General features: G+C 41.4%; 1 protein-coding gene across 1 annotated transcript in view; it reads left to right on the forward strand.

Annotated features, from left to right (window-relative positions):
- The window catches only part of ift52 (intraflagellar transport 52 homolog (Chlamydomonas)), a 67,720-nt gene that overhangs the window by 38,773 nt on the left and 16,871 nt on the right, over nt 1-12,076 (forward strand). The window lies entirely within an intron of this gene.

The following is a 12,076-nucleotide window of genomic DNA, read 5'->3' on the forward strand; positions in this document are numbered from 1 at the left end:
TCTAATTTACAAAATGACCAAATCATGCTACCATTCATGAATATGAAGGACAGAAAGTAGATTAGACTAAAAGACTAAAAAAGTGTATTGCCAGTGCCCTTACTTGCCTTACAGTGGCTTTTTGTGAGCAGTGAGTAAAGGAGCTGGGAATGGGACCATGTTAAAATCAGTGCTGGTGTCCAGAAACGTGGCTATTATATTATTAGGACCTTGTAACACTTAAAATATAAATTGGATTTTAAAGATGAACAACACAAGGGTGCAAATTGGCTAGGGAAGAGAAATTAAACATTGTTTGTGTTCACTGGCATTAACCAATCATATCTCATGAAAACTATAAAATGTACTGTGCAATATATATATTTACTGTTCACCATCACCATTTCCCCCAGTCATGTTGTCATCATCATTCACTTACCTTTTCCAGGTGTGACACTGGCAGTCGTCCTCAGAGGCTGAGTGGTAGCGCTCAGTCAGTGCTGGAGAGAAGAGTCCCAGCAGGCCTGTGCTGCCTCCCTTGATGCACCGTTCATTTTATAGGAGTCTGAGTCAGATCAGATGGCACAGTGATGCTTGGTATGTTCTGAACTGGATGCCAAGATCATGCTTTGTTTAAGAAAGAATGTTGCATATCTAGATGGGTAACTCTGACAAGTTAGGCAAGCTTAAGTTGTTTGTGCTTTGTAATAATTTGTTATTATGTCTGTAAATGAGCAAACATATAATTATTTCTGTTGGGTAATACTTAGCCTATTTGGTACTGCCTTTATGTTACTGAAAATAAGAGTTGGAGCTTTTGTATTTTACAGTATTTTACAGTATTTTCCACTGGGTTGTGGTAAATGAAAAATCCTCCTCAGGACAGCTTGCATTATGGGAAAACTTTTTGAGAACAAAACCCATTTGGTTTCTGCCTGAAGTTTAATCAGACTGTAGTGATGTTTGAGCAACTGTGTAGCACAGAGTCATAATTCTGTCACAAAATCACATGCTCTGTCTTACGCTCACATGGCGTACACTGCTTACACTGTTTAGTCTTTACTAACGTTTTGCACAAATTTTGACAGGGCAGTGTGGTCTCAAATCAAACAAGGCCACTGCGCACTTTAATGACGATCTCAAGATCTGGCAGCTTTTCTTCCTCTGGTTGGTGAATTGCAACTGGTACAGTATTATCACCAACATCAGACCAATGGCTTTCACTCACCAAATGAGTGCTGTATCTGCTTGTTCTCTTACATGACTTCTTTGTATTTGTTTCTTTATTTATCTATTGTATTAAAAGTAAATATGCTTGCATGTCACACATCTCTGTCTATGGATGCCTGTGGCTGATACTGGCTAGTGCTATCACCAGCTGGTTAATGAGAGCTGCCGCAGTTTGCAAATATTCACAACTTGTCAAGCATCTGGGAACAAATCTAAAATCTTCTGCAGTGAAGAAAAATATTTACAGTGACATGCATAAACAACAAACATAACTTCCACCCAGAGATCATACAGCTCACACTACAGAACTATAGATATTAATTATAACTAGATACCGGACACCACGAGGGCGCCTTTTTATTCCAATGCAGCTGCTCGCCTAGAACATACGCCAAGAGGTTTTCTAGCTTCTGGGTTAAGTATGCAGCCCACTGAATATTTGCAGTAAGGTTTTGTTTTCAAAAACTGTGTTTCTCAAATCCTGCAAAGAGAAGCTGTCAAAACTGGGGAAAATGTGACACTGAGAGGGGCAGTGGTATCCAAACTTTTTTGAACAGGGGCCAGATTGAATAATGTGAAAATATCTGGGGGCCAGCTGCTTCTCTAATCATATGGGTTATTAAAAATAATCCCATACAAATGAGACAAACGCAACCGTTTCAGTGAAAACGAATTCTGCTCCTGAAAGTGGTAGGCCTTGCTGTTGACTTTATGTTTCTTCGTTGTGGCCATGTTTGCTACCTAGCAGGAAATGTCTCCTTGGTTACTGTTTGTATGCTTGTTTGCCGTCTGTTTATGAAAACACATTTGCTCCACCTGTGTAGTTCCTACTTGGTGCATGTCTACTAACTGTTTGATGGTCCTGCCATCGACAGGTGAATGGAAAAAATGCAAAGTGATCTCGCATAAATAATCAATATTGTGTGGGGGCCACATATAGTACACTGTGAACAACAAGCTGTGAGCCGTATAAAAATCAGTCCCCCAGGGCCTGGACAAGACTCTGGACGTGCCTGGCCTAGGGGCTCTTCTCCTTCTCCGGGAGAAACTTTTGAACAAATATTCTATGTGGTCTCCTTCTCTCCAGCCACATTCCCTGTTTCTCAGGCCCTTTCAGTACAATGTTCCAACCATTCACCAGATTTACTCAGACTTTCTCTCCTTTCCCCATCACCTGACCTACACACAACACTGACACTGTAAACACATTTACTATTGAGACTGGCTGAAACAACCACAGATGACCTGTAGGAACACTGTAGAAAACAACAATAGCAGTAATGTTACAGAAACATGCACAAACAGAGAGTGATGTTAATACACCTGTTGCCCCAGTGCATGCTGGGAGGGTTCCACTACACCTGTCCTCCTGTAGTGGGAGGGTAATCTACTTGTGGTTAAATATTTATGCAGGGATGTTTGTGCTTCCTGGCAGAGACATGGCAGGACAAGGAAGCATTTATTATACTGCGCATGTATAGGCTGATGTGGCTCACCTATCAACTATGATGGATGAGAAGTTACAGCAGCACCAACAGCTTTATTGTTTGTTTGGGGGTTTGTTTTTTTTTTGGTGTGGTAAGGTAAAGTGTGAGAACATTCTGCATGTCCCAAATGCATTAGCTTTAGTCCAGTCTACATCACAAGCCTTTACTGGAAGTTTTCATCATAAACATCTGACAAGGAAGTTGGCAATGTACCTTGGAGATATGCCATTAATGAATGTGTAGTCACGTAAGCAGTTATTGAAGTCTATTCTCTGCTGCAGTGCGGGTCAGTAAGTTTGTGTATTGTTTTCTGCTTTTATTGTCTTTTTCAGATTTGCAGTATTCTTCATAGCTGCAGTTTTTTGGGTCAGCTTTAGAAATAGGGTTTCTTTGGAAAAAGACACAGAACTGAACTCGGTAAACTGTATGCTCCTAAAATGTGGTAAAGTAAAGTGAGAGAACTTTCCGCATGCCCCAAATGCATTGGCTTTGGTCTCATCTGCATCACAAGCCTTCACTGTAAGTTTTCATCACCAACATCTGATAGGAAAGTTGGAGGGGTACCTTGGAGATATGCCATTAATGAATGCAGTTGGGGTTAATGAGTTTGTGTAATGTTTTCTACTTTCATTGTCTTTTTCAGATTTGCAGTATTCCTCATAAACTGCAGGGTTTTTCTTGGCCAGCTTTAGAAAAAAGGTTTCTTTGGAAAAACACACAGAACTGAACTAAATAAACTGTATACTCCCTCAAAAAAGGGAAGGTAAAGCCTACTCGACCCTAGATTATACTGTCTGTGTGTTTAAAATGGCTCATGGGGCCAAATATTTGAAATGGGCCAGTGGTCAGGTAACACAACAAACTCCCATTCCTATTCATTTAAGGACGTTATGAACCAAAATCCACTCGATATAAGTTGTTGCACTCCAGAGAAATGTTTTTCATTATGGCACAATCCTGGAGGTGTGGGCCTGAGTCACAGATTTGATGCCTTTGGCTTGACAAAATCAAAAAAGACTACACCACTAGCACCACTAACTTCAAAGATATGTGTTGCGTCATGTGAAGTGAGACTTCACTTGAACTGCACCTTTTGGCCTTGAAAACACCTTTCCCCTAGCCCTAGGACTGAAAAGCATGTTTTTTAAAAAGCCATGAATCAATTAATTTTCCTTCATTTCCTAAATCCACTAACATTAAAACTATTTATTACCAGCAAGCTGACACCAAGCCGCAATCTGAGGCTGAAAAATGAAGCCAATGCAGAAATGCCAAAAATTGCAGTTCATTGAATGGCCACTAGAAGCTGGCTCCAAAACAGAGTCAATCCCCATAGACCCCCATGTTAAAATGCCCAATTTTACAGCAGATATAAACATGTTTACAGCCTGGTACAAAAAACTGTTTCATTCTCCATGGCTAATTTCAACATTCACGAAATATTTACGGGGGTAACTTTTTATATAACTCACCCATTTAGATTTTATCAAGGACCAAAGTTCTGAGGCGTCGGTGGCTTAGTGGTAGATCAGGCGCCACATGTACAAGGCTGTTGCCGCAGCGGCCCAGGTTCGACCCCAGCCTGTGGCCCTTTGCTGCATGTCACTCCCTCTCTCTCTCTCTCTCCCCCTTTCATACTTGTCTGTCCTATCAATTAAAGGCCAAAATGCCCCAAAAAATATCTTTAAAAAAAAAAGGACCAAAGCTCTGCATATTTATGGGAAGGCCACTTGAGTGACACTGTCTGCGAGGTGTCGCCACAGCCTATGAGTCCAATCCAATTCTCACTCCTGCACAGCTACAGCTCTTGTTCAAATATGGTCACTTTTACCTCCAAGATAACAATATGGCGATGGCCGAAATGCTGAACTCGAGCCTTCAAAACAGCAGTCCACAAACCAGTGGGTGACATCACAGTAGCTACGTCCATTATTCATACAGTCTATGGTTGACACTTAATTCTCCAGATCCACTTTGTTCCCAGATAGCACACATACATCTGGCTGACATCGGCCCGATGTATCAAGTTTAGATCGTTAAGACATATAAGGGAAAGCGTTTGCTCATTGCCAAGACGTCGCTGAGACGTCAGCCTTTAATCGAAAATGACCAGCACGCGATGTTCAAACCATCAATAAAAGAAGCTGCGCTCAGCAGCCGCTCCTTCATTAATATTAATATGCTTTGTTAATTACAACCTTTAGCTATTCATTTAGGTTGGACCTTTCAAACTACAAATATTTCACCATTCAATGCGAGAAATCAATGCTAACATTCAAAAATAGCTGACTGTTACCCTATTTCATGTGGAAGTGTGCACAATGAAGAGACAAAAGTCAATTTGAGAAACTTTATTTTCAAATTTCCACAAACAATATCTGACGGCCGGTCCGCTTCTCCTGGCAGCCTGCAAGAGACAGAAAAGACGATGAGCACGTAACTTCAAGAAACAAATCACAACTTCACCACTGTATTTTTTTTTAGCATTTCAGCTGTCTTTTAGACAGATTGAAGGCTTTGGGTCCGTCACTCATCTGTCCATTATCATTTAATGTTGAAATGGTTAAATAACGGGATCCGGCGTTAACTCCATTAACTGTTAACAGCAGCTGAACAATCAGTCCTTCATCTCGGAAAAACAGTGGTTTCAAAACTGCGCTATTACCTGTAGCCACCGGGTCAGTTTGCTTCGCAGAGGAGGAGACCTCGACTGTATAAAATCACATTAACAACATAACAAAGGCATCCTTAAACTTCACTATTTGACCTCCGCGCTCCTCTCACCTCCTCTCACCCACACTTGAGCATCCGTCCAGGCCGCAGACATCAGGCCGGGGGGCCGTGGAGATCAAGCCAGGCGGGCTCATAGGTGAGTGGATCCTCTTGAGCCCTGCCGGGGACCACGGGTGGCAGCTCCGGGCACTTCCACTTTAACCCAAAACGAGTGCTCACAATAACCAGATGAGCAGACAACGTCAACTAGGGAAAATAAAATGAAAACACCACAGTTGTAGCCTGTTAGCTAACATGCGCTAAACTAGCTAACAGTGTGTGTGTTGTCCTCAGGCGGTTCTAGGCCAGTTTCAATGGGGGGGCCAAGCTAGGGCCAGTCTTTTTGATACAGGGGCACATACAAGTAGGGTCAAATATCTAAGTCTGAACAATAAGATATATATATGTACATATATATATGTATATCAGTGTTTCCCACAGGATTTTTGGAGACTACATCCAACCCTGTAGTAGGGTCCGGGGGCATGCGCCCCCGGGACAAAATTTTGTATCTATTTGATTTAAAGGCATCAATCTGGTGAATTCTGAGATCCAAGTTATGATGGCAGAATATGCCTAGATTTCAACATATTTGTGCTTTTTATATGTGAAAAATGTTCTATTTTGATAAAAACACTAGTGGTATGTTATGGTGAAGGGTTACACTTAAAATAGATTAGTGGTTTAACATTTCAGTAATCAAAAGAAAAATGACTAACGTACTAATGGAGGGCTATTTTATTATTTTAAATCATGTGCAGACAAAATATTCTTATAAAACTCTCTCACTCACAAACACAGTTACAGATACGCAAAACAATACAAAATACGCCATACGAAAAGAAAGCAAAAGGAAAGACTTAAATTAATTACACACAAACAGACACAAGTTACTGCTTTCCTCCCTCCCTCACAATTTGCAAGTATGGCACCCTGAATCAGAGCATTTAATTTTACGCGGCTTCAAAAAGAAGATTTCAAAAGCCCTCTGGTAGTTGAATGCCTCTGGGACAGGCCCATTTATGGCAACCCACTGGATCCATGGTGTGCGCAATCCAGCCGAGGTGCGGGTGCTGGAGCTAATAGCGGCCATTCAAGTCCATGTAAGCTGTGAGGCCCACCAGCCGCGGCCTAGAAATATAATAAAAGAGTGCTTAGGATTCATACTAAAAGTTGACGTGCGCCCAAAAGCTGAAAATGGCGTGCGCCAAAAAATAATCTGATTTGTAAAACCGTGCGCATGCACACTTGCACGCAATGTTCTCTTTATAAATCACAGACCTCCTGGAGTTGTGCGCACCCAGATCCGCCTCATATTCCGCCTTCTACACGCCCTAGTTCAACCATAAGTGGTCATGCAAATCACCTCATGAATGCGATCTGCATATAAATAAGCCGGCATGCGAGTGTTCTCTCGTTGTGTGAGTCACAGCGACGGGTGAGAAACGAACCAAAAAACGGAATTTCTCCGAGACTGAGCTAGAGACCCTTTAACAGGAGGTGGAGGACTGAAGAAAGATTTTATTTGGTGGCCACAGCAGCGGGATCACTAATAAAAGAAAGCAAAAAAAAAGTGGCAACACATCAACGCTGCTGATGCTGTCAGCTGTGTCTGTGGGATTGCACGGACAGTGACAGAGAAAAAAAAAAGTGGTCTGATCTAAAGGTAGACCAAATATTTCTACTCCTTTACCAACATGCAGTTAATGTGTTGCTTTTAAATTTGAGGATGTTTGACATTGATGTGCAACATAAAGAATCACATTTATTAAAGGTGGAGGCAAAAAGGAGTATGTGCCAGTGCCATCTTGCGCAATTACGTACGAGGGTCACCGCAGTATTTACTGTATATGTTCATGACAATTAGTCTGATCAGATACCTGGCCTGAAATGCAGCATGAACCAGTGGTATCCCTGTCCCAAAATACAGCGTGTAATTTGAAATACAATTCAAAGATGAAAGTGTAATAGGCGAACATGTTTCTTCATGTCGGTTTTGTCATGAACAGCACATGTCTAAGTAGGGCTGATGAAATGAGTGTAACGGTTGTGCTTAATGGCTGGATTTCGAGACATGACAAATGCACTGGAAATATTTAGCTAAATAAATAAATATATTCCATGCAGTTGCGCCGTCTTCTCCCCCTGCTGCGCTGACAGAGTGGACAATGAGACGTTAGAGGCAGTGCGGATTAAATACGTATTTAGAAAGAATTTCAGTTCAGGATTTGAGTTGGATTTTACAACGTTTTTATGAAAAAATTATCACTCACTCCAAGCGCAAAATAAGGCTGCTGGATTTAATTTCAATGATAACGTGGATCTAAGGTGGATATAGCTTGACATTAAATTTGTGTGATGCATCAAACAAGGAAAATGATCCGCACACCGATAGAGCTCCCATTAATCCATTTATTTTCTGTCAAGTGATGCAGGCTCTCCCTCAGACTTGTGTTTACAAGTCAAACACAGGCCAACGCAGGCTCTTCCTCAGCCTGTGTTGCTCGAAACGTCACTTGACAGAAAATAAATGGATTAATGGGAGCTCTATCAGTGTGCAGATCATTTTCCTTGTTTGATACGTGTTAGAAGTTTATGATCCAGCACCCTCTCAATATTTGGGATGTGCGTGTTATTATCTTTTTTCATTAAATTTGTGTGAGACATCAATAAAAATCTGACTCCACTTCTCCACCTCGCCGTCTGTGTCGCCACTTCTCAGCGTCTTCCAAAATGTGCGCACATTCTCCCGCCAAGTTCATTTATTTATTCATTCATCTTCTAACCGCTTCATCCTCTTGAGGGTTGCGGGGGGGCTGGAGCCTATCCCAGCTACATCGGGCGAGAGACAGGGTACACCCTGGACAGGTCGCCAGACTATCGCAGGGCTGACACATAGAGACAAACAACCATTCACGCTCACATTCACACCTATGGACAATTTAGAGTCTCCAATTAACCTAGTCCCCAATCTGCATGTCTTTGGACTGTGGGAGGAAGCCGGAGTGCCCGGAGGGAGCCCACGCTGACACGGGGAGAACATGCAAACTCCGCACAGAGGGGCTCCCACGCCCGGGATCGAACCAGCGACCCTCTTGCTGTGAGGCGAGAATGCTAACCACCACACCACCGTGCCCCCCCGCCAAGTTTATTTTTATAAATCACAACCTTTGTGTGGTAAGTGGTGTACGCCACTTTCACGCCCCGTTTTGTGCATAAGCAAGCTTTATAAATGGGGCCCCTGATGAGTCAAACAGGAAGTCAGGTGCAGAAAAGATGAGAGTATCCGGTCAATTTTCACAATAAAACACCCATGAAAACTACCATGAGCCAAATGAGAATGAGAACGTTTTCAGGGCTTACTGCAATGGTGCTGTGTGTTGCCGTGCAGGTTAAGAGTTGTCTTAAATACAGCCACACAATTCTCTACTGATGTTTTCAGTGGGTGCGCCACTTTAAGTGGTCCGACCGCCGGCAACTGGTTGAGACGATTTAGTTCCGCGTTCCATGTTGCCCCTCCGACTCTTCGGCAGGGGGCCACAGGGGGGGCCGGACTCCGAGTTACGGGGACACTGGCCCCTGCTGGCCCTCCCCTAAAACCGCCATTGACGTCGGTCAGATGTATGTGTGCTATCTGGGTTCTATCAGTCCAACAGCATCCAATCAGTGTGCTGGAGAAAACCTTGATGAGCTAATGTTACATTACTGAGTGCCAGTTAAAAAAAAATACCCAACTAAAATAATCTTCTTTTGTGGACAAAAACTATGCGGTGGTCAACAAAAAAAATGATTTGCAGTATACAAAATGTGTGAAAATAAAGATTGAGACACAACAATTTTCAACTTTGTTCGACATTTGAAGTTACACAAAGTAAGTTGGGGCTAAATATTAACATAGATAGCAGACCAGTGCTTAGCTAACATTACAGTTGGACTTGTGTGGGACTCCTGACTTGACTCACTTGACTCAGGACTTGCCTGCCTTGACTTGGGACTTGAGTGCAAAAACTTGAGACTTGAAACTATGATTATAGAAATATCATCAGGATTTGTCCAATGGTGGTTTTAGGGGAGGGCCAGCAGGGGCCAGTGTCCCCGTAACTCGGAGTCCGGCCCCTCCTGTGGCCCCCTGCCGAAGAGTCGGAGGGGCAACGTGGAACGCGAAACTAAATCGTCTCAACCAGTTGCCGGTCGGACCACTTAAAGCGGAGCACCCAACAAAAGCATCAGTAGAGAATTGTGTGGCTGTATTAAACATAGACATGTATACGTAGACGCCGCATCGAGTGGGTTTGCCCGCTGCCGTGATACGTCAACGTCGCCGCCATATTGGATGTGGCAAGGCTGCGCTGTAAACTAATACAAGTGAATGGACTTAATTTCATAAAGTGCCTTTCTACAAAGAAATTTACGTTAATGCCTCTCGTTTATTCATTCACACACACACTAATATACTTGGGAAACAGTTAGGCACCAAAAACAAATATATATATATATATATGTGTATATATATGTATATATATATATAGGCCTATATACATATATACAGTATATATGATGTATATATACTGTGTATTGTTTTTTGGCACTACCTTGTTTTCTATAGCTGATGTACTGTAACGTGAATTACTCCTGTGTGGGATCAATAAAGTTCTTATCTTAGCCATCTGAGAAGATCAAATATGATATGCTTGATATGTGATATGCTTTGTATTTAATGTACAATGTGATTTAAATGGGATATTTGTGCATTTATTGTGCCTACTGCTGCTGTTCATCATGGGCAAGAATTTCTGCAAGAATTTGTTCTCTGATTTTCTAATATTGCTGTTGCATCTCATCCACGGCTGTGAGTCACAGCACAAAACTGCTCGAAATAATAAAATAAATGATAGCTGCTGCGCAGTGATGGGTCGGGTCCGGGCATTTTTAGCCAATTCTGAGCAACAAGCGGAAGAATTGGAAGACATTTAGGAATTTAGCAACACAGTCTGCCTTTTGCATCAGCTGAGGCTTGAACTCACAACCTCTGAGACTAAGGATCAATTTCTATCTCACTGAGCTAATTAGTCAGTGATAATTCATGTGTAGCTTCACAAACTGACTAAGCCAGACATGCAGGTTTAGCAGCCGTCCATGCATGGAAAAGCAGATTTCAAACCACTGTAAAAAATTCAGTTATCGAAACAAAAATCTGACAATACACATATTGCATCTAGACAGCATGGAGATGTTGGCAATTTATTTTAAAAAAGATTGATTTGCTTCATAAGTGAAAAACTGATGTTTAACTAGTTGAGCAATGTGCAAAGTGAGAAGCCTCAGATGGTTTCACACTGAAGTATTGACACTGGATCTTTGTGCAAAGTTTGGTTTATTTTCAAGCATGAGAAGGCAGATTTTCTAGCAGAAAAAAGACTTGTAAATGCTGAACAACGATGAGTCAGGCTCAGGCAATTCTAAGCAATAAACTGGAGCACAGGAAGGTGATTAAGATGTTTACATTACAATGTGGATTCTGCACCAGTTGAAGCTCGAACCCGCAACCTCTGGAACCTAAAACACGACCGCTGTGAGCTAATTGGCAAGTAGCAACTCAACAGTGGCTTCACAAAGTGAGTAAGCCATTCACTGTTGTGTAGGAAAGCAGCCATCCATGCATGGAAAGGCAGATTTGAAACCACTGTAAAAAAAATTCAGTTATTAAGACAAAAATCTGACAATACACAAATTGTATCTGGACAGCATGGAGATGTTGGTAATTTGTTTGTAACAATGATTGATTTGCTCCATAAGTGAAAAACTGATGTTTAAAATTGCCATATTTACATTGACTCCAATTGTTCACATTAGAGCAAAATTCAAAATGCTGTCAAAAATTCAGTTTTTGAGATAAAATTCTGAAATTTGCCACACATCATTTACCATGACTCTAGAATTTTGTCTTTTTTTCATGAACATGGAAGATTTATTTAGCAAGAATTTGCATGTATATGTTTACAGTACAATTTACAGTCAAACATTTTGATGCACCATAGGCTCAATTTTTGATAAATCAAAAATCTGAGAAACGTAGTTTTTGTAGGACAGCCTGAAGATGCTCTGCAGCAAGTTTGGTGTCAATTGAGCAAAAATTGTGGGAGGAGATAGGTTTAAGAAGTTTACAGTTTTTGAAAAAAAAAACAGTGATGAACTTCATAATTTTTAATAGGTTTAAATGTACAAAAGTTTCTTCAGTATTGGGGCCACAGTTTAATGAAAGTTGTGAAGTTGTAGCACGTACGGTTGATTTGTTATGAATTTTCAAGTTTTGAACTTTAGACGCTTGCTGTAGCGCCACCATCAGGACTATTGGCTTGAGTTTACAGCTGAGGATATCTGGCATGAGACGGGACCTTTTTGCAAAGTTTGGTGAGTTTTCACCCTTGGGAAGTATGATTTCCTTGGAAGAAGAAGAAGAATACTTAGGATTACAATAGTGTCCCTAATCCCTATCCCTAATTATAGGGTCAGTCAGGGTCATTAAGAAAAAAGAATTAAAAAAAAAAAGGTTACGAGATTTTTTTTTTTGTTTTTCTGCTCATGTCATGCAGGCACTCTCTCTCTCT

The sequence above is a fragment of the Epinephelus fuscoguttatus genome, linkage group LG1 (assembly GCF_011397635.1).
Source record: "Epinephelus fuscoguttatus linkage group LG1, E.fuscoguttatus.final_Chr_v1".
Lineage (NCBI taxonomy): Eukaryota > Metazoa > Chordata > Actinopteri > Perciformes > Serranidae > Epinephelus > Epinephelus fuscoguttatus.